The 24,756-nt window shown below is 52.3% G+C and overlaps 1 long non-coding RNA gene across 1 annotated transcript; it reads right to left on the bottom strand.

The window, feature by feature from the left end:
* Nucleotides 1-12,673: 12,673 nt before the first annotated feature.
* LOC117797022 lies at nt 12,674-24,655 on the bottom strand. Its single transcript, XR_004621841.1, has 3 exons — nt 24,491-24,655; nt 23,805-23,953; nt 12,674-14,012 (listed from the first exon to the last, which is right to left on the bottom strand). It is a non-coding gene; the product is annotated as an uncharacterized LOC117797022 (long non-coding RNA).
* Nucleotides 24,656-24,756: the final 101 nt, after the last annotated feature.

The raw sequence follows: 24,756 nt of genomic DNA, 5'->3' as shown, positions 1-24,756 counted from the left end.
CAGGAAACTCCTGAGGGACCTGACAACAGCATTTGGTGACCTCTGTCCTGCTGGTGTCATGGTCATGGTGCAGGGCCCCTAGACTAACTCATTCCCCACCCATGGTAGGAAGAAGGTTTTCTTCCACGATCCTGAACCCAGCATGCAGGGAAGGGCCAAGGATTGTGTAGGACCTTCCTAGGAACCGCTGCCCAGTCCTCAGGGGACAGATGCACCCCCTGGTGGCCCCATGCTGCAGCCCCACCCCCGCTTTTGGGGCCCAAAGCAGATCTCATTCACCACCCACGGCCTTCAGGACCCTGCCTGCCTGGCTCCACCCTGGGCCAGCTGCCTCTCTACCAAAGCAGGAGCCTCAGCTGAGGAAGGAGGTGAGGTCACTCCAGAGCTCCTTGTCTGCTGAGTTGGGTGGCGCTAAGCTTCTAGTTACTCCCACTACCTTCTGCAGAAATGTTGAGACCCAGGGGAAGGGCTGGGGAGGTGCCTCTGCTGCGGGTCTCTGTGAGTGTAAGTATAGGAAGGTCAGGGAAACGGTGTGAGGTCCGGGGTGGCATCTCAGCTTCCTGCACAGCCAGAACGGCTCCAGAAGGAGAGGAGTCTGCTCTCTCATTGGAAAATGGGAATAGTAAGATCTTAAAAGGAGATTATAGAAGTAAAGCCCTTAGTCAACCTCTCAGGGGGTGAATTTTCCAGGGGTGGGGGCGGTGAGCACACTGGGAGGCAGGGCGGGAGCGGGGCGGAGTGAGATTTCGGAATTTCAGGTGGCTCCAAATCCTGGCAGCAAACTCAGACAAGCAAAGACAAGGACTGATTCTTTGATACATGTGAGTTTCTGTCTGGAGAACCTCAGGAACGTGACTGGTGGGCCGGGGCACGTTTGTTGAATGAAAAAAATTACTGGATCGGTGAATGACTAAACCAACAACTCTCAATAGGAACGGCCCTCTAAAAGTTTGAAATCGTGGAACCTGACTGCTGGAGACCAGCAATGGTCGAAAATTGGGAGCTGCCCCTGAGTTCCCAGCCCCAGAACGCGCTACGGCCCTGCTGAGAAGTTGCCTCAGCGCCACCTGCTGGTGGGCGCTGACCGTGGCCAGCCCCTGCCAGACTGGGAAGTCGGTCACCTGGGTGCCAGGGCAGGGCGGAAGGATGAGACCAGCCTCTCTCCAGATGACCCGCCCCCTCAGGAACAGCTGCTACCTAATTTATCCCGATCCTTCCGTGGGTTAGTCAAGAAAGCATATCATGAGGCATGAGGGATTCCTGGGTGTCCTTTCAGAGGAGGTCAGGGTGTCAGCCACATGTCCTCTGACGATCATCTGATTCTTTAGGGTTGTGGGCTATTGATTACTTGATTGACTTTATAACTCCATAGGGATAGGGGCAATTTGTAGAAAATAGATAATCATGGAAATGATTTCTGCCCATAGCAAGCAAATGAGTCCTGTTCATAACACAGACAAGTTTTGTCCAGTAGAGAATGTAAAGGCCGACTGTGGAACCCTCATTTGAGCTTGTGTTAACATCGTGCTGGTTCCTGGTCAGTTAATGAGCTAAAGAAAATCTTTGACCTGCGTTCCCTTGTTTTGATTGTAGGAGGTCGTGATTTTACCTTTTTGAAATGATATTTGTGGAGCTTCTTGGTCCCCAAGGAATCTACAAAGTCTCTCACACCTTCCATCCCTCCTGCCCCCCAATCTGTTCAGGTGGCACCAGCAACCGCAGCCTCTGGATCGCCACTGTGCCCAGCACAGACTTCGAGGACAGGCTGCCCTTGCGTGTTTCTCTGCCAGCACCTCCCTCCAGACTGCCAGCTCCCGAGGGCAGGGGCCAGGTCTGAATCTTGCTGGATCTGCAGAGCTCAGTAGATGCTGTTGAATGAATTTATGAATATACTCAGTTTGGACCACACCTCGCTGCTGGCGAAGGAGCCTGGTGCATAGGAAGGGCAATGCATGCGTGTAGGGCCTAGCCCTTCTGAGCCTTGGTCCCTGCGTGCGTGAAATGAGGCTATTTCCTACATGCTGATGAGAAGAAAGGTCTTCAGGAACTGCTGCATGTTTTCCATTTCCCTCTTTCGGTTTCTACTGCCACCTCCCCTGCTTCCCCCCTCCCCAGGATACTATGAACAAGAACAGGGTAGTTTCCTTTGGCTCTCCACCCTTCAAGGCCCCCAGGAAGTGTTCAGTAAGTACCCCGCCTGGTTCATGAATGAGAAGGGGAAGGGGTAATGGCTTGAGAGGCCAGGATGCCCTCATCAGGCAGACAAGAAGCAGGACCTACTCAGCAGAAGCCTTGGACTCCAATGTTGGGGGGGTGAGGGGAAAGGGAGGGCTGGATCCCTGAACACGGACAGGAACACCAGGAGAAAAACCAAAGGAAGAGAATGACTGGAAGAGACTGGATTTCAAGTAGCTGAAAGTCCCAGCCCTCTCCCTAGCTGATCTCACGACACCCAATGCACCTGCTTCCCCCGCCCCTACTTCCCTAAGCAGCTGATATCAGATTCCTGAATAACTGGGGTTTGGGCGCCATCTCGTGGCCATTCCTGAAACTGCCCATCCAGGCTGAGCAGAGCCCGGAGGTCCACGAGTGAGGGGAACCCAGGCCAACACTCCACCAACTTTCCTGGCCTCCATCCTCTTCAACCTCATCTTCTCCCTGAATATATTTCAGGCTCAATGTCCAGCACCTTTCGGGTCTGTAGTACATTTAGTCCTTGGAACAATCTTACAAGGCAGGTAATACTTGGCACCATTTTACAGATGAGGAAACCGAGGCACAGAGAGGTGAAGGAGTTTTCCCAAGGCTGTGCATCTAAGGAGGTGGGCCAGAAGAGCTCCTCTCTACAGAGGTGAGGGGCGGAGAGGGGCGGTGAGGCCCTTGGTCCTGCTGCTTAACAGACAGTCGGCTTTGGGGCCCGTTAGTTCTAAATCAAATATGTTTTATGTGCCGACTGTGCCGGATCCTACACGGGGCGCCAGGATCTCGTCACCCTTTCAGTCCCCGTTAATCCCCTCCAGGACACTCATCACTGTTTGTCCAGCCTGATTTCCTTGTTCAGTGTTGATCTCCCACCAAGACTGTGGGCTTCCTGAGAGCAGGGACCTATAGACTGTTTTCTTTGCAGCTGCGTCTCTAGAGCTCAGAATTGATCCCAGAACACAGAATAGGTGCTCGGTAAATGTTTGTGAATGACCTAACAAATCAGTGAATGAATACAAGACTTCTTAAAAAATAAAAACAGAAACAAAAAAACAAACAACTAAAAAAAAAAAAAAACTAAAGCAAAATAGAGCCCACAAACTAGTCCCTGCCCTCGAGGCACTGACAGTCTCGTGAGAAGGCAGATGGGTAAAGCGCAGATGCGTTTCCTAACCCCCTGCCCCCACCCCACCCCGCCTTCCCTCAGGGCTTTCCCAGAGGGCAGCGCAGAGCTTCAGGAGCTGGGATGAGCCTGCTAACCTCGCCCTGCCCTGAGGCCCTAAGGCCAACGCGGCCGCAGAGCTGAGACCTATAAAGGAAGGCCTGCGGGTCGAGGCTGCTGCAGGAGCGAGGGCCTGGGCAGGAGAACCCCCACGGCCAGCTCTAAGCCTCAAGGAGGAAGGCCGAGGGAGGAGGGGAGGTCTGCAGGGAATTCATCCGCGAGCCACTGCAAACAAATCCCTCCTTTGACTCTGCCTCAAGAGTCCTCCTCCACAAAATGGGATGAGGATAAAATGAGACACAGGGCCTGGCACATGGAAGGGAACCTTTGGTCTCGCTGGCCGGTTGCCCCACCACCCCAGACGCACTTCAGGAGCATGGCCTCTGGCTGTCATCCCCCCACCCCCCACACCTCTACACTCCACCCCCAGGCCGGCAGGAAGCAGCGTGAGACTCGGAACTGGAGGGGACCACAGCGCCATCTGGTTTAAAGCAGCGCCTCAAAGATAGCAGACCCAGGAGATCCCTGGGTCCCAGCACCCAACCCACCAGACGGCAGATCTACCATGTAAGGACTGCATGGGCGCCGGGTCGGGGAACTGGGGTGGGCCTGGCAGAGCGGGCATTGGATAGAGACCCTTGGTGGAACCAAGAATTCATTCTTATTTCTTACATACCTTCTGTGTTCCAGCTGGTGGAGGCCCTGGCGATGCTGCAGACAGTAAGCCACAGTAGCGTGAGTGGTGTTGCAAATTTCTTCTAGGGAGAGAAACAGAGACAGGAAGGGAACGGGGAGGGGAATAGGGCACTGTGGGGATGGTTTGCAATTTTAAATAGGGTGATACAGGAAGATAGAGACCAGATGAAGGGTGTGGGAGTAAGCTTCCAGGATCTCTAAGGGAGGAGGGTCCTGGGCAGAGGGAAAAGCAAGTGCAAATGCCCTGGGGCAACATTGTGCCTGCTGCAGCTCAAGGAGCAGTAAAGAACCCAGACAGGGTGCTGCATGGGGAGTGGTGGGGGCCAGATGGAATGGGGCCTTATAAGCCACTGGGATGCCCACATGAGGGTGTAACGTGTAGCGACAGAGGTACACGATGGGAGAGAAGCCCAGAGCCACTCATTAGACAGCTCTAAACTTGTGTCTCATTCCCCAGCCACACCTCCCGCAGTGCACTATGAATTAATATTTTCTATAAATCCTGTAATTATCTTGTGAATAGCACAATTATATTGCATTGTATTTGGTGTGTTAAAAGCATTCATTTGTTAAATGTAAACATTTAAAATATACCATGTATTATGCAGCTCTTTTTACTTTTTTATTTAATCAACTGGAAGCCTTCAATTAGAAGCAGGAGGGGCTTTTCTTGCCCTCCAAGAGTTCCCCAGAGGCAAGTCTACTGTCACACTCACCCACACCCTCACCTATACACACTCATGCTCACTCACCCACCGTGCCCAGCCAGAACGCAGGGCTGGGAGACAGACACCTGCTCATCTGTTCCCTCAGGGGGGCCTCGGACAGGTCCCTGCAGTGTCTTCCTTTACCTCTGCCCCAACTCGCCCAACCTTGACATTTGACAGAAAGCATCCCCATCCTCACAGAACTTCACTACAAAATGGGCAGGGATGAGTGTGTCCATTTTACAGATGGATAAACAGAGGCTCTGAGAGGCGCCTGCTCAAAGTGACTGAGGACAGAGTCTGGAGGAGGCAAGATGGGGAAGGGGAAGGCTTCGAAGTTTAAAGGAGAGGAGAGGAGCAGGGAGGTGCCATGACTAACCTTTTGGCAGACTCGGCCTCTGACAGACCTGGGTTTGAATCCCAGCCCCACCATTTACTTACCTTGGGTAAACTCCTTAAACTCTCTGAGCCTCAGTTTCCAAATCTTTACAGTGGGACTAACGATAGTCCTCACCTCGTGATTTTGTTGTGCAGATTCCGTGTGGTAGCGTGGATGAAAAGGCTGTCATTACTGTTATTTTCAGTGACACGAAGTGCAGGGGTGGGGGGGCGCTCAGCCTACACCCCACCGGCCACCACCCCGCAAGGCAGCCTCCTGCTGAGTTGCTTCGCCTGCCCGTGGACCGTCACAGCCCGAGCTTTCCCATCACTCCTGCTCTGTAGTTTACAAAGCGCCTCATCCCTTCAGTCAGCATTTCCCTGAGAGCCTCCTGCATATACCAGCCCGGGGCTGGGTGCTGGGCGTCTCCTGGCGAGGGAGGCAGGCACCGTCCGGGCACCTGGGGACCTGGCATCAGTAGTTCATCACACAAACGAACGGGTGGGTAGAAACTGGGTCAAGAGCTAGGGGAGAACCGTACAGGGCCCAGGAGAGACAACCGCAGGGGCCCTGATTCAATCTCGAGAGAACCACGCAGCAGCAGCCGAGGATAACTTACTCCCTTGCCTCGGTGCACACCCTGGATCTCAGGACAGGGCGGGTGCCTGCCCACGGGCACCAGTGAGATGGGGTGAAGGAACCAGGGGCGCAGCATACCCCGCTGACACCTCAGGGGACGGAGAGCTCCGCCAAAGGATGCTCCCTGGAGCGGGGCAGGGTGGGGGGGCTGCCAGGAAAGGGAGCGAGCCCGTGTGGAGGCCTGCGCTTTCCCCCGCTGCTTCGCATCTCCTGAGGAGCGGGGGGAGCAGCTCAGGCCCCTGGGGGCTGAAGGGCAGAGTAGGCTGGTCCCTCCCATGGGCGTCAGCCTGGGTACCTGTGCCTACCCTTTGGGCATAGCTGTTCCAAGCGTGGGCTCCGGGGGCCGGGCTGTGAGTAGGGGCAGGGTTGCTCACCAGTGGAGGCTGGACCAAGCTGGCTTCGCTGCATGCCCATCTTGTCGGCAGAGCAGGCTGTAGGCTGGACTGGGCTCCAAATTGAGTCTGTTGAGCTGCTGTTTGGTAATGACCCCAGAGCCCCCAGCTTGTGGGCTGTTTTGCCACTTGCAAAGCCCTTGCCTAACTCCTATCTCTTTGATCCTTACCAAAAACCTGGTGGGAGAGAAAAGGCACTGGGCCTGGAGCAGAAAGACCAGGATTCAAGTCCTAGCAAATGCCATATCTCTATCATTCAGTCATTCAACAAACATTCATGAAGCATCTACAGTGTACTGGATTCTAGGCTAAGTGCAGTGAGCAAAACAGACTAGACAAGGTCCTTGTTCTCCTGGACAAAAAAGATAGAAAGTAATCAAATGGTCACATAAAAACCAGGGTTTCAATGCACAGGTATTATCCTTGTGATATCTCTCTCCCTCATTCATGTGAGGCAAACCGCAGGGGCGTCAGCTCTCTACCTTCCCCATCCCGTGTCCACCCCCTTCTCGCCTGGCCCACACCAGCACCATCTCTCGTCAGGATGGTTGCCCTATCCTGCGAACAAGGCCTCCCGCTTCCCCTCTGCATGGTTCTCCACCCAGCAGACAGTGCCGAGAGCCTCCTAAATGCCCTCCCTCTGCCTCCCATCAGCTTCCCATTCAGAATAAAATCCAAACTCTTTCCTGTGCCTTACGAGGCCCTGCGTGACCGGCGTCCTCGGACCTCTGCGGCCTCATCTCCTGTTGATCTGGCCCTCATTCTTACCATTCTGGACATACTGGCCTCCTTGTCTCTCACGTTCGTGGGCCTCAGGGGCCCTGGCACGTGCTGTTCCCTCTGCCTGGAATGTTCCACACCCAGACTTTTCTGTGGCTTCCTCTCACTTCCCACAAACTCTTGAAACAGATAGCATCTTCCCTCCTTCTATCCTTTGTCCTTCACTTTCTTCCTCAGGGTGGATCACCACCTCATATCCTCTGTGTTACATCGCCTGTCTCCCCGTCTAGAGCAGGCCTGGGACACAGGACGCACCGAACCGAAGGGCGAAGACAATCACGACGTGGAATAAGGAAGTCTAACAGACCAGGGAGCAGGCCTCGCCTAACTGGCGGCAGGATGTCAGCCGGAAGGGGGACAGCCCTTCAGAGTTAATACAAACTGAGGCAAGGGGGCCGAGCCTTCGAACCTCCCTGTAGACAGTCATGGGCTGTCCCTGGAGAAAGGGACCTCGTTGCTGGGAAAGGGACCTCGTCTCTGGGAAAGGGACCTCGTCACTTGGAGAGGGACCTTGTCGCTGGAGAAAGGGACCTTGTTGCTGGGAAAGGGACCTTGTCGCTGGGAAAGGGACATCTGAGTGGAAATCTGAAGTGTGGAACAGAACACTCCGGGCAGAGGGAAGCGTTTGTGTGAAAGCCCAGACGCCACAGCGTCCCAGCGACGGGGGAGCCGGTGGGAGGCGAGTGCGGCCACTGGTGTCAGGAGCTTCCTTGTCCTAGAGACTAAGGGGAAGCTTGACACCACAGAGTGACCGGGTTAACTCTGAGTTTCCTGGAGACCCTTTGGCTGCCCTGCAAAGGAGAGGCAGGAGAGGAGGGGGAACCAGCTGGGACTCTGGCAATTCGGACAGGAGATGATGCTAGGCCTTATGTGGTGGCTCAGGGGACGGAGAGAGGAGGCAGGAAGTCTGACCCCTGGGGAATCTCAGCCACGGCTGGATGGCTGTCGCAGGCACCGTCACAGTGGGCTCGGCTTCCTTGAAGCAGACACGGAGATGAGATTTTTGTGCGGAGGCTTACTGGGTGCTACTGGCAGGCACGGCTCCTGTAAGGGAGTGAGGAAAGCAGCAGATGGGGGCCCGTGTGCAGCCACCACAGAGGCCCCAGCCTGTCCCCCGAGGAGCTCGGGAGCCGGGAGGGCCCTTCGGAGTTGGCCCAAACTGAGGCAAAGAAGCCGGGCCTTGAGCCTCCCCAGTGACCGGTCACTGAATACAGGCTACCCCAGGGAGGGGGCACAATCTTGTAAGGTAGACTCTGGGGGAATGAGTGTCCCAGTCCTGAAGGGGGTCTGGGTGGTGCCCCCAGCATCCACGAGCGGCTCCTTCATACGACTCCCCAGAGGGGCTCTTCTGACCCCAGTTTAACTGTAGAAAATTTAGACCTTTTACAAAGCTCTTCCCCGTTCCCCGTATTTGTGGGAACTTCAGGGGTGGTTTATATATGTTCAGGAACCCACCTTGCTCAGCCCCAGCTGTGGGTGCTACTCGGCTTAGTGTGCAGTAAGCACTCACTAACTGCTACATGACCAGACTAGAATGTGGAGGGAGGAGAAAGGGACAAGTCTAGGGGGACTCCCAGCTTTCCTTCTGGTTTGGGCCTCTGGCTTAGTTGGCGGCCAAACTGGGGAGAGAGCTGTGATGGGTTTAGGACATGCCAAGGCCATGGTGTGACTGAGACACCCGAGACACCCCAAGCCAGCTCCCAAGCAGCCCCACCAGACACGGTAAGAGGGAGAAGAGACAAGGGGATTGCAGGGGGTGGGGGACCAAGACAGAATGGAGTCTCAGAGTCCAGGGATCGGGTAATGCCATCGGACACCGAGAGGGCAGAGAAGGGGGGCCCCTCGGGAACAGAGCAGGCCTGAGGGAGGCATATGGAAGTTTGGGAGGGGGGCTTGGTGAGGGGCCTGGGGCTCAGGGAAGGCATGAGAGGTCCCTTGTGCAGTCTTAGAGGAAGAGGTGGGGCTGGGGCGCCTGGGTGGCTCAATCATTAAGCATCTGCCTTTGGCTCAGGTCATGATCCCAGGGTCCTGGAATCAAATCCGGCATCGGGCTCCCTGCTCATCAGGAAGCCCGATTCTCCCTCTCCCACTCCCCCTGCTTGTGTTCCCTCTCTCGCTGCCTCTCTCTTTCTGTCAAATAAATAAAATCTTAAAAAAAAAAAAAAAGAGGTGGGGAAAACAAGGCCTTGTGGAGAGCAGCTAACAAGGAGGCCTGCCCCAGGGCTCTGCCCCCTCTCAAGCACCTGGAGGCCCCCAATTCCACTCCCTCAGAGCCCAGAGTCAATACCCGTCCCTCCTCTACCGTCTCTCCTGAGATCCCCCTGACAAGTATCCCAGCTAAGGTGGTTCCTCCCTGGGAACAGTTGCTTCAACCCAAATTCAGGTCAGACAACAGGAAGGACTTCCTGGCTGGGAGGGATGGGAGGTCCTGGACAAGGTGAATGGGGGCATTTCTGTCCCAAGATGAGGCATCAGCTGCAGTGACTTCCAGAGTCCCCTTTCTGATTGCTGGGCAAAAAGGGCAGCGTGTTCTCCAACTGGACCGGAGCGGGAAGGAAAGGGAACTTTTGAGAACGGGGAAGCACTTGCTGACAAAGAGCCTCAGCGTCAAGAGCTCAGACTTGAGCAGGACTCCCTGTGTTAAAATCCCAGCTCTGTCACTAATCAGCTGTGCAACCTTGGGTAAGCTACTTAACCTCTCTGTGCCTTGGTTTCATCTGTAAAATGGGAGCAAAAGTAGTACCTATGTCTTAGGGCTCTTATGAAGTTTGAATTAATAAACTGAAGGGGCTCCTGGCTGGCTCAGTCGGTAGAACATGTGACTCTTGACCTCAGGGTTGTGAGTTCAAGCCCCACGTTGGGCATGAAGCCTACTTTAATATAAATAAATAAATAAATAAATAAATAAATAAATAAATAAATAAATAATCTGAAATTTGTAAGGTGCTCAGAACAGTGTCTGGAACAAAGTGAGCACTATATAAATACTCAAAAAATGAAAGATATTGGCGACTTCCATTTGGAGCCTCCTGGGTGCTGGGCACTGTGCCAGGTTCTTTATTTCCATCACTTCTACTCCTCATGTTCCTCTATACGACAGGTCTTATAATTCCCATTTCCCAGATGAAGAGACCGAGCCCCAGAAAGGTGAAATCACCTGCCGAAGTTGATGTAAGCTGACTCAATCAGCACTTTTTTTTTTTTTAAGATTTTTAGTAACCTCTACACTCAACATGGGGCTCAAACCCCTAACCCCAAGATCAAGAGTCACATGCTCCACTGACTGAGCCGGCCACACACCCCTCTATCAGCACTTTTAACTACTACACTCTGATGCTTTTCTCCAGCACAAAGGCAGGGGGATGGACCACATGGCCTCCCAGAGGCCTGTCTGGGACGCTCACGCCCACACGCACAGCCGCAGACCCTCCGGTATGTGAACCAAGCTCAGCCTCTTCAGAGCCAAGGAAGATTTCCTAGTTACTCGGGGCAACTAATAGCTCCAGCGGCAAGCATCTCATTAGGCAATTACCTCTGTGAGCGCCGAGGCAAGGAAGTGACCTCACTGGCCACTCAACCCCGCCCTGCCGCTGGGGATGGAGGTAATGAGGGTAATTGTGGAGGTGGTGACAGGGACACTGACGATGACGTTGTCAAGTGACGGAAAAGCTGCTGGCTCTGTCAGATCGTGAGTTGGTGGAGGGGGCGACGGAGCTGGTGATTGACTTGATGGTGGTTAAGGGGATGGTTAAGGGGGGTGGCAGATCCTAGCGTTGATGGAGAGGTGACAGCAGTAGTGATGACGCCAGGCGGACCTCGTGGCGGGGCCCTCTCAGCCTCCTTTCCACCTTCCAGATGGGGAGGCTGGAAAGCTACATTTCCCTCCCTTGCAGCATTTCCATGTGGAATAAACTCCACCAATTTGATTCCGTTGGGCTAGATTTGGAACGCTGAAGATTTGCACGAGCCTGTGTTTTCTCATTTGTAAAGAAGGAACAATAATAGAACAGGGCCTGACGTGTGCTCAGCACTATGTAAGCGTTAGCTGATATTGCTGTTGGGGGTGGGGGTAGGGCTAGGGGGTTGTTTGTGTGTGGTTTTTGTTTTTTTTTTTTAGATTTTTTATTTATTTATGCGACAGAGATAGAGACAGCCAGCGAGAGAGAGAACACAAGCAGGGGGAGTGGGAGAGGAAGAAGCAGGCTCCCAGTGGAGGAGCCTGATGTGGGGCTCGATCCCACAACGCCGGGATCACGCCCTGAGCCGAAGGCAGACGCTTAACCGCCCTGCCACCCAGGCGCCCCGTGTGTGGTTTTTATTTCCTGCCACCTCTAGGCTGTCCCTGCCGGCCAGCAATGTCGCGGTAACACAAGGTTTTTCTGCAGCAACATTCTGGGGCTGGGTCTCCAGCCTTCCAGAATGGACACAAAGCCCGAGATCCAGGTCAGATGAAGGGCAGGGACCAAGGAAGGGACAGCATTGGACAGGACAGGCCCCACCGCAGGACACCCAGATATGACTGTCACCATCAGACACCACATTGACCACTGCAAAGTTCCGAGCAAATTCTAAGCCCTCCTGTCTTTGCGTGACTCACTTGAGATTCAAAACCCTGGGCTAGAACATCCACTTGGCTGAGCCCAGGTTATGTGCCCCTGTCCTACCTGCCAGGGCTGCAGGGAGGCGTCTGCGGTCCCCTGCAGCTTGAGTAGAGGGTGATGGGGCCTCACACAGGGGGGCCTTCCCCCTAATGGAAAGGGGGTTTGGAGACAGGGCGGCCAAAAAATGATGAAAGTCCACTCGGTAAGGAAGCCTGGTGGTAATGGAATAAAGAAGCTGAGAGGAGATGCTGCCTTCTTTACCAAAACCAAACCAGAGGAAAGTGACCGGATCTTTCAACCCTGGCCAGATCCAAAGCCCCTTGAGATCACCCACCAGCTTCCGCTGCCACCACCTGGGGCCCCTGGGGAGCACTTGTCCATCTTTTACACTCTGGCCAAGCGCAGATGGGACACTTTGCCCCTTCCCTTTATAGGCCGGTGTAGAGCAGAAACCAGGCATAGACATTCCAACAAGATGTCATCAATGGCCCGGGGAGAATGAAGAGGAAAGAAACATGGACATCTATTCACTGATTCCACATGCATTTATTTGGCCCCAGCCCGGTACTGATAGAGCAAAGAACATCCCTGGCCCACGGGGCTTACAATCTAGTGGGGAAGACAGGCAAACCAGTTTCACATAAGTAGACAAGGCCACTGTGGGGCCTGGAACACGAGAAGGACAGAACAGAGAGGAACTGGGGAGCCCTCTGGAGGGAGCGGTCAGGGGAGGCCTCTCCGAGCTGTGGCTGGGAGGACGAGCCCCCAGAAGTGCAGCGATCGGGGCAGCTGTGGGCTCCAAATCCTTGCAGCAGGAACAGGCTTCCAGAACAGAATCGGGGCCAGTGTAGTTGGAGTATGTAAGAAGCCAGGTGGGAGGAGGAGATGAGGTAAAAAACAGCTGGATAAAGAACTGGCATTTTATTCCAGTCAGTGAGAAGCCACTGAGGGCTGGGTTTTTTAGTTTTTTGTTTTGTTTTTTTTAAGATGTATTTATTTATTTGGGGGGGGGCAGAGGGAGAGAATCTTCAAGCAGACTCCCCACAGAGCGCGGAGCCCGACGTGGGGCTTGATCTCGAGACCCAAGAGATCATGATCAAGAGTCAGACACTTAACTTACTGAGCCACCCAGGCGCCCCAGGGCTGGTTTTTGTTTTTTGTTTTTTTTAAATAAGAGGAGAGACTTGTCGTCAAGCAGAAATTGGGAAGAACGAGGAGATGGCGCACGGATTCAGCAGGGGTGAGGGGAGGGCTTCCCCCACACTGGGCTCCTGCTTCCTCGGTGACATGATGCTAGGTCATCCCTGGGCAGGGGGAGGGGGATAGTGGCAGGACACGTGTCCATTAGCCACATCAGGTTTCCAGTGTCTGGGATAGAGTCATGATCTAGCCGTAAGGAAGCCACGGCCTAATCAGCCCTCGAGCTCCCAGGCACCTCCTAGCGGCTTCCCCTGGGAGATGGAGGAGCTTCCTTGACCGGCCCCTCCCCTGTCACTGAAAAGAGGCCAATGGCAGCAATCGAAGTCAGTCACCGCAAGCACGATGTCAACCACAGCCACCATCATCCTCACTGTCACCCTCACGAGGACAAGCTAGGAAACCCTGGCCCTGCGACTTAGCAGGACCCTGTAAGCCAGCTTCCTGGGACAGCCAGCAGGGGACTGGCGTAGGCTCCCCCTGGCTTGCGAGAGCCGACTCCGTGAATCGCTCCCCAGCTCTGCAGGCGGTACCATCACGTGGGCAGCCTGAAATCAAGCGCAGTGCAGTCCGTTCACCAGCACACCTCTGGACAGAGCCCTGAGGATGGTGAGAGACGCTGAGCCCACCGCTTGTCCATGTAAACTCCAGAGCCTGGAGCAGAGTCCTCGGAAGGAGGCAGCCAACCACGGCCATTGAGTCTGGAGGGCAGGCTGTCTGGTGGGCGGGGGCGGATAGGAGGTCATCTGCCCCCAGTACCTACCTGAGAGGGGACCAGAGACCCTGGGCATTAGCTCTGGGACATTGCCTTCACCGGAGCCTCTGCTCCAGAGCCTAAAGGCCTGTGGGCTCCCAGCCAGGCTGCCTGACTCACCGCCCTAGAGTTGGAATCCTGAGCTGAGTCTGTCCTTGAAGGGCTGCTTCTCCCGGTTCCCTGATCTTAGGATGAGCCCTGACCCTGGTCACAAACTGGGCCTGAGCCTGGTGACAAAGATCTCCACCCGGGCCCAGACAGAGCCCCACCCTAGTTCTGGGTTGGGCTTGGATCGGCAGCAGAAAACACTCTCACCTCCATCTGCATACAGGCCCTGGCTCAGCCCTAGAATCAGGGGCCCCTGAGCCCTAAGGGGAGCAGGCCTGGAGAGGGAGCGGCTCAGCACCGTTCACCTCGGCAGTCCTTCTGCTTGGGGAAGCAAACTGTGAAAAACAAAACAAAATTAAAACTCATCACCAGCTCCTCCTTGCTTTAGTGACACATTTTTGTCTTAGGAAATAAGGCCTGAAGGCAAAGCACATTTCCTAAGGCCTAACCTCTCCCCACCCCTGCCAGGCTCCCTCTTTGATCTAGAGGATTCATGCCCTAAACTGTCCCTCCTCACTGTCCCCCGAACACAAGGCTCCCTCTTGCCAGGAGGAGAGGGAGCTATGAAAGTCCCAGGAACTTCATCTGAGAGCCTCAGGGTGGAGGCCAGGATCTTATCTGGCTTACGGACCTGGGCAAGACTCTTCCCCTCACCAGATCTCAGTTTTCCCATCTCTACAGTGAGAGATTTAGCCCTCTAGCTTTAATATCCAAAGTTAGGGAACCTGACAGAAATTTAGGATTCCATGTTCAAACATTGGAAGGGTTGTATTTTCTGGATAATTCAGACCCAGGAGATCCATGAGACCCAGGAAACTTTTGTTAAACATGTACAAGACACTGGGTCCAGGTCCTCGCATATCCTTTTAGCTCTGGTACCTTGTGCTAGTGACTTGGCTTCTCTGGGCCTCAGTTTTCTCATCTGTCAAATGGCAGTAATACCAAGTTTGTGAGGATCAAATGAGAGGGTGGCAAGAAAAGTGCTTTGGAAGCTGTAGGCGACAGTCCTCCTGGGAGAGAGGGGCACTTATTATTGCTGTTAGTGTGGGTTAATATTTTGCCTTCCGGCAGAGCCCAGAAAGTGGATCAATTTGGCGTAGCTCTCAAGTGGGAGACCTCCTCAAAGTCTCCCCAGGACCCACTACCCCAGCGCTGCCCAGAACCAGCTTGAGCCCAGCATAAGCCTGCCACCTGGCCTCCCCACCTTAGGGTTGGACAAGTCTTCCTCGCTGGCCCCCTCAGGTCACAGGCTTTACAGCTGGACACAGCCTTGGGGCTCGTCAGATCCCATCGCTTTATTTATTTATTTTTAAGATTTTATTTATTTATTTGTCAGAGAGAGAGCAACACAAGCAGGGGGAGCGGCAGAGGAAGAAGCAGGCTCCCCACTGAGCAGGGAGCCTGATGCAGGACTTAATCCTAGGACCCTAGGATCATGACCTGAGCTGAAGAGAGACCTTTAACCGACTGAGCCACCCAGGTGGCCCCCCATCGCTTTATAGTGGCCCAGGTAGGAAAGGGGCTGCCCAAGAGGCCCACGGCATGTTAGTGGCAGAGTGGGGCTCAGACCCAGGCCTCTCCATCCTATAAGACTCTTTCCTCTAATCTCAGCCCCCAAAACAGTGTTCCCTGGAATCCTCAAGTAGCCGTGGTCCTGCCGGTGCCCCAAGTCAGGAGGCCCTGGCCAGGCTGGGGGGCCTCTGGGAGAGAGAGGGGCTGCCCAGGGCCTCCCTCCACAGCCTTCACGCTCTACTGGGCTCCTGCCTCCCCCAGAAAGTCTTCCCTGACTGGCACCCAGAAAGCTGAAAGTGAGTTTCCTCCCACGCCCCTCCTTTGACAGAAATCCGGCTTAAAGATGAACGGTGTCTGCCTGCCTGCCTGTCTGCTAGCCCCTCCATGGAGTTTCATCGGGGTAGAAAAGAGCTGCATTCATCTGGGCTCCCTACCACAGGAGCCTCGCCCAAACGGAGGGCAAAGGGAATGAAAGAAGAGGATAAAGAAGTGATCAGTGCGCTGGGATTCAGGGATCCCAGCGGCGGCGGCAGGGAAGAGGGTGGGACTGGCGGGACCGGGGACACGGAAGCCCCGCCCCCTTGAACGTCAATTCCCGGGGCTTCCCTCCCTCCCCCGCGGCCCATTCCCCAGAGCGGGCTCCTCCCGTGGGAACTGCTGTCTCGGCAGCGGGCGCCCGGCCACCTGGCTGCCAGGAATGAGGCTGGGCAGCGGGCGCGGCGGACCTGGACCGGGCTGCCCCTTGCTCGGCCCGGGGAGGGGGCGGCTCTGGGCGGAGGCCGGCTGGGAGGGCAGCCGCGTGGGCCCAGGGAGCGGGAAGCACCCTTCTCCTGCCAAGGAGCCCCAGCTGGACACCGCCTGGGCGCTGGTTAGAGATGCAGATTCTCAGGTCCTTCCCCAGACCTGCTGATTCAGAATCTGCATTTTAACGAGATCCCCAGGTGACTCCTATGCACATTCCAATTTGAGAAGTCCTGTTCTAACAAGAGTCGGCCCGCGTATTTGCAGGTTACAGAAAAGACATCTACAAGCTTCCAGTTATAAAATAAATAAGTCACATAAGGGATGTAATGTACAGCATGGTGACTAGAATTAAGAATACTGTACTTGATATTGAAGAATTGCTAAGAGAGTAGATCTTGAAAGTTCTCACCACAACAGAAAAAAATTGTAACTGGTGATAGACGTTGACTAAACTTGTTGCTGTGATCATTTTGCAATATACGCAAATATCATTATGTTGTACACCTGAAATCTATGTTATATGTCAATTATATCTCAATTTTTAAAAAAGATTTTATTTATTTATTTATTTGCCAGAGAGAGAGCAAGCACACAAGCAGGGGGAGAAGCAGGCTCCCCGCTAAGCAAGGAGCCCGATGGGGGACGCTATCTCAGGACCCTGGGATCATGACCTGAGCCCAAGGCAGACACCCAACAGACTGAGCCACCCAGGCGTCCCTATATCTCAATTTTAAAAATTAAATCATGACGGGCGCCCGGGTGGCTCAGTCAGTTAAGCGTCTGCTTTGGGCTCAGGTCATGACCCTGGGGTCCTGGGATGGAGCCCTGAGCCCCACATGGGGCTAGGGCTCCCTGCTCAGCGGGGAGTCTGTTTCTCCTTCTGCCCCTCCCCCCACACCGCGCTTGCGCTCCTGCGCTGTCTCTCTTTCAAATAAATAAAATCTTTAAAAAAAAAAAATCATGAGAAAAAAGACATAGATTACCTTCCTTTGATTTATCCTTTATGTTTCAGATAGGGCATTATCTTGTTGTTTTTTCCGAATGAGGAATGTATAAGTAAGATCTATTACCTATGAATCGTATTCCATTACAGGAAAGAGGCACTCTAGAATATTTGTAGTAAAATGGAGTGTGGAGTCTGCTGGGGCTAGAAGCCCACTGATGAGAACCCACTCCTGTTTTCAGTCAGCAACCTCAGCCCTGAGGAGACCGAAACGGGGGTGAGCAGCCCTTGAACCTGAGGAAAGTCCACTCTAGCAGGGGAGAGAAGACAGACTCATATCACTACTTTCCTGAGCCTCAGTTTCCTCACCCGTGAAACGGGCATAATTAATCAGCCATCGTTGCCGCTTCTGACAGACCCCAGCCAGCTTGGGGATAGGGAGGGGCTTTGTGAGCGGCCTGGAGCCTGAAGGGAGTGAGGTCCCAGAGTGCCCTGCTCGCAGCTCTGCCTCCTGGTGCCTCTTCCTGTCCTTCAGGATCCAGCCCCCAGCCCTCCTGGTTCTCCCCCTGGAGCCTCGTCTTTGTCTATGGTCTTACCCTTCTTCCTTCCTCCCTGACCTGTCCAAACCTTGCTCCCATTTAGCAAATGAGCACTGTTTCTGGGAGGAGCAAACGTTCAGAGTGCTGACTCCATGCCAGGCAGCACTCACACACTGGGTCTTTTATGCCCAAGTTATAACTCAAGCTTTTGGCTCCCGCTACAGCAGGCTTCCTCAGCTGGAAAACAGGAACCAATTTGCAGTGACCTTGGGGAGGACTCAGGTTAAAGTCCCGCTTCAGGGATCTGGCTGCAGCCACACTGCACCACTCCCTGCGAGATTGGCTTCTGGAAGACTGCTCCTTCCTCCTTTCCTCAAGCACCCCTTCGCTTATCCCATGACTATTTATTGAGCACCCAGTAACTGGCAACTACAGTTTCAGGAGCCGGGGTACACAGAAAACAAAAACAGGCAAAATCTCTGCCCTCCGGGAGCTTCTGTTCCAACAGGGAAAGGGAAATAAATAAATAAACACACAGCCTGATGTGTAGATGGTGTTGAGTACTGTGGAAGCAATAAAGCAGAGGAGGGGATAGCTGGGGTGGGAGGTCACCGTGCTCATTGGTTAGTGAAAGAGGCCTCAGTGAGAAAAAGAACCTGGAGGGACAGGGGAGAAGCCAGGCAGCTCTCAAGAGTGGGTCAGGCAGATGGTAAAGCAATTGCAAAGGCCCTGGGGTGGGACAGGAGCATCCAGGCCAGGGCGCCTGCAACAGAGTCAGGGGAGAGGGGGAGACGAGACTGAGGCTATCCTGTAGAGCCTTGTGACTGGAAGGACTTTGGCCTTCTTCCGAGCGAGATGGAGGCATTAAAATGGCACCATCTGGGGCTCCTTGGGAGCTCAGTCCCCTAAGTGTCCTACTCTTGGTTTCGACTCAGGTCATGATTTCAGGACCGTGGGGTTGGGCCCCTTATCAGACTCCCTTCTGGAGTCTGCTTATCCCTCTCCCTCTGCTCCTCCCCCGCCCCCTTGAAAATAAATAAATGGATAAAATCTTTGGAAAATTTTTCTTTTAAAATGAAAGAATCATTCATGCTGCTGGGTTGAAAACAGGCTGCAGGAGACAAGTGCAGTCGCACTGGGCCAGGAGGGAGGTGCCAATAATCCAGCAGAAGGGCAATGGCCATGAGGTGGCGGTGAGTTGCAGTCCGGGGTGAGATGGGGTCGGATTCTGTCTCTATTCTGAAGGTAAAGCCAACAGGACTTGCTGACAAACTTGACGTGGGATGTGAGAGAAAAAGGAGTAAAAAAAAATAGCTTCGGATTTTCAGCCCAGGAGCTGGAAGTTACAAGGGAAGCAATTCAGTTCAAGAATTTAGCCCTGGACGTGTGAGGTTTGAGAAGATGATAAGCATACAAGTACAGACAGTCCCCAGCTTACGATGGATTAGCTCATGATTTTTGACTTTACAATGGTATGAAAGTGATATACATTCCATAGAAACCACACTTCAGATTTTGAATTTGGATCTTTCCCCGGGTTTGAAACGCGGTTAGATCCTAGATCCTCTCGTGATGATGGGCAGTGGTATTCGTGGCTCCCAGTCAGCCAGGGGTCACAAGGGGAAACAAGCCATACACTTACTACCATCTTGCACCCGCATAACCGCCCTGTTTTTCACTTTCAGTACAGTATTCTGTACATTGCTGGAGATATTCCTCACCTTATTATAAAACTGGCTTTGTGTGAGATGCTTTTGCTCAACTGTAGGCCAATAGAAGCATTCTGAGTACATTTAAGGTCGGCTGAGCTAAGCTGTGGTGTCCAGTAAGTTAGATGTATCAAATGCATTCTCAGCTTACAATGGGTTTATCAGGAGGGAACCCCATTGCAAGTTGAGAAAGATCCGTAGAGGGGCGCCTGGGTGGCGCAGTCATTAAGAGTCTGCCTTCGGCTCAGGGCGTGATCCCGGCGATCTGGGATCGAGCCCCACATAAGGCTTCTCCACTAGGAGCCTGCTTCTTCCTCTCCCACTCCCCCTGCTTGTGCTCCCTCTCTCACTGGCTGTCTCTCTCTCTGCCAAATAAATAAATAAATAAAATCTAAAAAAAAAAAAAAAAAAAAAGATCCGTAGAGATGTTGAATACAATTAACAAATGAGCCTGGAACTAAGGAGAGCGCTCTGGCCTGGAATAGGTAAAGCTGGGATTTGCCGGCACACGGATGGCATTTAAAGCTTGAGACTGAATGAAATCACCAGGGGAGTAAGTACAGACAGGGAGTGAGTCCTGGGCATTTCGCTGCTTAGAGGATGAGAGAATGAGGCCATAACAAAACAGCAGTCAGTGAAACAGAAAAATCAGGGTGGGAGACTGTCTTAGTTGCCAAGTGAAGATAGTCTTTCAAGGAGGAAGGAGTGATCAGCGGTGCCACAGCCAGCTTATAGGGCTAGTAAAACAAGGATTGAGAATTGACCATTAGAATGGAAGGAACTTTGCAAAGCATATATCCAATAAAGAATATATAAAGAATTCTTAAAACTCAACAATAATGTTAAAATGTAATTACAAAATGGGCAAAGGATTTGACACACATTTCTAGAACAACGACAGAGACAGCCAATAAACACATGAAAAGATAGCATCATTAGCCATCAGAGAAATCCAAATCAAGGCCACAGTGAGAAGCCAATACCACCTCATACCCACTAAGATGGAGATAATTTAAAAAAACAAAACAAGTGTTGGCCACGATGGGGAAAGACTGGAACCCTTGTACACTGTTGGTGAGAATGGAAAAGGGTGCAGCCTCTGTGTTAAACAGCCCATCAGCTTCTCAAACGGCTAAACATCGAGTTACCTTATGGCTAGCAATTCCACTCCCAGGAATATACCCAAGAGAAATGAAAACCTATGTCCACACAAAAACTTGCCAACACCAACAGAGACCCTGAACTACGGACTTTGGGTGATTATGATGTGTCCGTGTAAGTTCCTCATCTGTAACAAAGGTACCACTCTGGTGGGGGGTGTTGCTTATGGGGGAGACTGTGCATGTGCAGGGGCAGAGAGTACATGGAAAATCTCTGTACCTTCCTCTCAATTTTGTTGTGAATTGAAAACTGCTCTAAAAATATTTTTACAGAACTGGTACATGAATATTCATAACAGCATTCCTAATAGCCCAAAGTGGAAACAACCCAAATGTCTATCAACTGATGAGTGGATAAATAAAATGTGGGATATCCATATATCCTATGGAATATCATTTGGCAATGAAGAAAAAATGAAATACTAATGCTACAACATAGATGAACCTTGAAAACATTATGCTAAGTAAATGAAACCAGTCCCAAAGGACCACCATTTGTATGAAATGTCCAAAATGGGTCAATCTATATAGAGACAAAAAGTCAATCAGTGGTTGCCTAGGGCTGTGAGCTGAGGGGGCTCAAGGGAAATGGGGGGAGGGGTGACTGCTAAAGGGTACAGGGTTTCTTTTCAGAGGAATAAAAATGTTCCTTTTTTAACATTTTTAAAAAGATTTTATTTATTTATTTGAGAAAGAGAGAGCACACAGAGGTAGGGGGGAGGGAGAAGCAGACTCCCCGCTGAGCAGGGAGTCCCAGGGCTCAATCCCAGGACCCTAGGTTCATGACCTGAGCTGAAGGCAGATGCTTAATGGACTGAGCCACCCAGGTGCCCCAGGAGTAATAAAAATGTTCTAAAATTGATTATGGTACTGGCTGAACAGCTCTGGGACTATACAAAAAAACCCACTGAATTGTACGCTTTATATGGGTGAAGTGTATGCAATGCGAATTATATCTCAATAAACCTATTACTAAAAGACATTGATGATGATGACTAAAAGACACAGGTGACCTTGACAAAGCAGTTTGGGTGCAGTGCTGGGGACAAAGCCTGACTGAAGTTGCTCAAGAAAGAACAGAATAACTGAAGACAGCAAGCACAGACATTTTCAGAGTTTGCTATATAGAGAAATGGGAGGGAGATTTTTGTTTTGTTGGGCTTTGTTGTTGTTGTTGTTGTTTTTCAAGATGCAAGATAATTATGTTTTCATGTTAGTTGGAATGATCCAGTAGCAAAGGGGAAATCGCTGGAGTGAATCCTTGAGCAGGTGAGAGGCAGGCCGTCTGGCGTGCAACCAGTGCAGGGATAGCCGCAGAGAGGAACAAGCAAGTTCACCCAAGGCAGCAGGAGGGAGGCTAAAAATGAGGCATGGGACCCAGTGTTTGGGTAGGTATTGAGAGTCTATGGAAATTTTCCTTTGATTGCTTCTCTTTTCTCAGTGATACAGGAAGCAAGGTCCTCCACTGAGAGGGGGTGGGGGAGGAGCTGTCCAGGGTTGAGGTGACAAGGAGAGGTATGCGATTGTGTCTAGGACCGCAGGGGAGTGAAAGCAGCAGGTCCCATGGTAGGATTGCCAGAGGGTGCTAAGGGCCTCCTAGAGAGGATGGAGGCTCTGATGATGTTCGAGGCCTGTCAGCAGGGCTGTGTCCTTCTCCAGCTTCAGTCAACTGTGGGGTACAAACGCACAGCTGGATTAACGAGGGTGTGGTTTTGCCAGGTGAGAGGAGGAAGGGGGTGAGGGTGTGTGCAAGCAGTAATTATAATGATGGTCCATGGAATCAAAGCTGGTTAAGGAGGCTAGAAACCATGGGGGAAAGGTGGGAGGGTCCAAGAATTGAAGGGCCTGGGGAGTCAGGACCCGTTGCCGTCGGGGTTCTGGAGGCAGTGAGTAGGAAAGGCAGGAGGTGGTGTTAGGAGGATGGGATGCTTGCTATTGAAATTACGCAGGGTACTGAGAAGGTCCAGAGAAGTGCCTTGGCCGTGAGGGGCTGAGGCAGGGTGGAGGACAAGAACCACAAAGGAGGGGATGGGGGACCATCTCTGTGCAAGTCATCCTCAGAGACAGGGCCCTGGCTAGGGCATGGGCCTGGGGTTCAGCCAGACCTGGGTGTGAGGCCCGTCCTTCCAACAGTGGGGCCCTGCACAAATTAATCTGTCTCTCTGAGCCTTCATTTCTTCTCACACAAAGTGAGAAATCACTCCTTTGCCAAAAGATTGTGTTCTGCAGGTGCCAGGGTGGCTCAGTCATTAAGCATCTGCATTTGGCTCAGGGCGTTATCCCAGGGTCCTGGGATCCAGCAGGGTCAGGCTCCCTGCTCAGCGGGAAGCCTGCTTCTCCCTCTACCACACCCCCTGCTTGTGTTTCCGCCCCCCGCAAACAAATAAATAAAATCTTAAAAAAATAAAATAAAAGATTGTGTTCTGTGGGCGCCTGGGTGGCTCAGTGGGTTAAGCATCTGACTCTTGATTTCAGCCCAAATTATGATCTCAGGGTCGTGAGATGGAGCCCAGCATCGGCTCTGTGCTCAGCATGGAGTCTGCTTGAGATTCTCTCTCCCCCTCTCCCTCTGACCCTCCCCCTGCTCATGCTATAAATAAATAAACAAATAAATAAAATCTTAAAAAAAAAAAGATTGTGCTCTGAAAATTGAGTAAGAAACTGTATGGAAATTGCCTCGTGTTGTACCAGACAAAGGGTGTTCAGTAATGTGGGCCGATCCCAGAATGCTCTTGTCTGGAGTCCAGAGCAGAGGAGGGGCCAGTGTGGAGGCCGACACCCTCCGCAGGACCCCTTCTCTTTCCCATCACTTCAAATCACAGGTGAATGGAAAAACCTGACTCCTATTTCACTGCCATTTTACAGAAAAAGAAACTGAGGCCCAGAAAAGGAAAGTGACATACCTATGTCACTACAACTCAGTTATCATAGAGAGTATATTCCCTTCTAAAATCAGAGTCAGGATTAAGACGGGAAATACGTACAGGAGGGAAAAGGCTCATATATAACATTTGAAAGCCAGATGGACTCTTCAGAAGGTATCCCAGGCGTCGTTCCCCTCCATTCACTGGGACTATTGGAAGTTGGTCTTGGTGAAGTAAGAACCCTCCTGAGTATACTCCCACTCTCTCATCTTGCCTCGCCCCTTCCTGCATTCCCAGATCCCCCACTCCCAGGGCAGTTATGTTCAGGTCTGTGATTGGGCAAACACTGGACCTATTAGCTTTGGAATAGAAGTGTCAACAGAAGGGTGATTCACAGCGCATGAATTTGCTAATTGCTCTTCCTAGCCCGGACAGCAGGAAGGTGAGAGGAAAAAGAGATCTCTGTTTCCTTTCTCAGAGAACTTGATTCAGGAGTGTGGGGTGGGCATAGCCCCAGGCCACCCCCAGGGGGCCCTACCCCTGTGTACTTCCAGCCATAGCCAGTCTCCCTGAGCAAATCGCTCTGGCTTTCTGGGCCCCAGTTTCCCCCTATATAAAGTCAGAAGAGAGTGAACAAAATGATTGTCAAAGCCCACCTCTCCCCTCCAGCTCAGGCCTTCAGGGTTGTAGGAATGTGTGGCTGGCACCTTCTCTGCTGCTCTGGCTCTCTGGGGCCAAGCACGGGGAAATAGGGCAGAAGTCGATCCAGCAGTTGTAGTAGAAATGTCGCCTCCTCGGGCAGGCTCTGTAATCACATCAGCAACGGACATCAGTCTCTGCAGTTCTCGCTTTCTTACTCACTCACATATATACATGGTTGTTCTCTCTCCCATTCTCTGCTTTCTTTTCTTCTTAGCACTATCTGAAATATCTTATTTCTTTATTTACTTAACTACTGTCTTTCTATACTAGAATGTCAGCTCTAGGGCAGGGACTTTGCCCATCATATCTCAGGGCCTACCCCAGCACCTGGTACACAATAGGTGCTTAATAGATATGTGTTGGTTGATGAATGAATGAATGAATACACCTTGAGGGTGGTACCAGGGCTGTGCTAAGCATGATACTGTGATCTGTGCCAACTCTTCCATGAGGAGCAGTTGGAAGATAGGGCTCTGGAGTCAGGAGACCTGGATTCAAGTCCCACCCTATCAATTAGTGGCTGTATAACCATGTCGCTTGACCTCTCTAAGCCCTGGTTTCTTCATCTGCAAATTGAGGATAATGATCCCACATCTTAAGCTGTATTTTCAGAAATTAGAGGTAGTGTATGTAAAGTGACCTGGTACATAGTAGGTCTTCAGTAAACGTTAGTTTCCTTTCTTCTCCTTCCTCTGTTGGGGCCATGGAGGTTTGGAGACTCTGGATTCAGCGAAGATGGTTTCTCATCTATTTCTTCTCTTTCAAAAGAAGGTAAAACAGGGGCGCCTGGGTAGCGCAGTCGTTAAGCGTCTGCCTTCGGCTCAGGGCGTGATCCCGGCGTTGCGGGATCGAGTCCCACATCGGGCTCCTCCGCTGGGAGCCTGCTTCTTCCTCTCCCACTCCCCT

The sequence above is a fragment of the Ailuropoda melanoleuca genome, chromosome 2 (assembly GCF_002007445.2).
Source record: "Ailuropoda melanoleuca isolate Jingjing chromosome 2, ASM200744v2, whole genome shotgun sequence".
NCBI classification, from domain to species: Eukaryota; Metazoa; Chordata; class Mammalia; order Carnivora; family Ursidae; genus Ailuropoda; species Ailuropoda melanoleuca.
Note: the sequence above shows the minus strand (reverse complement) of the source record. Positions and strands in the feature narration are given on the sequence as shown.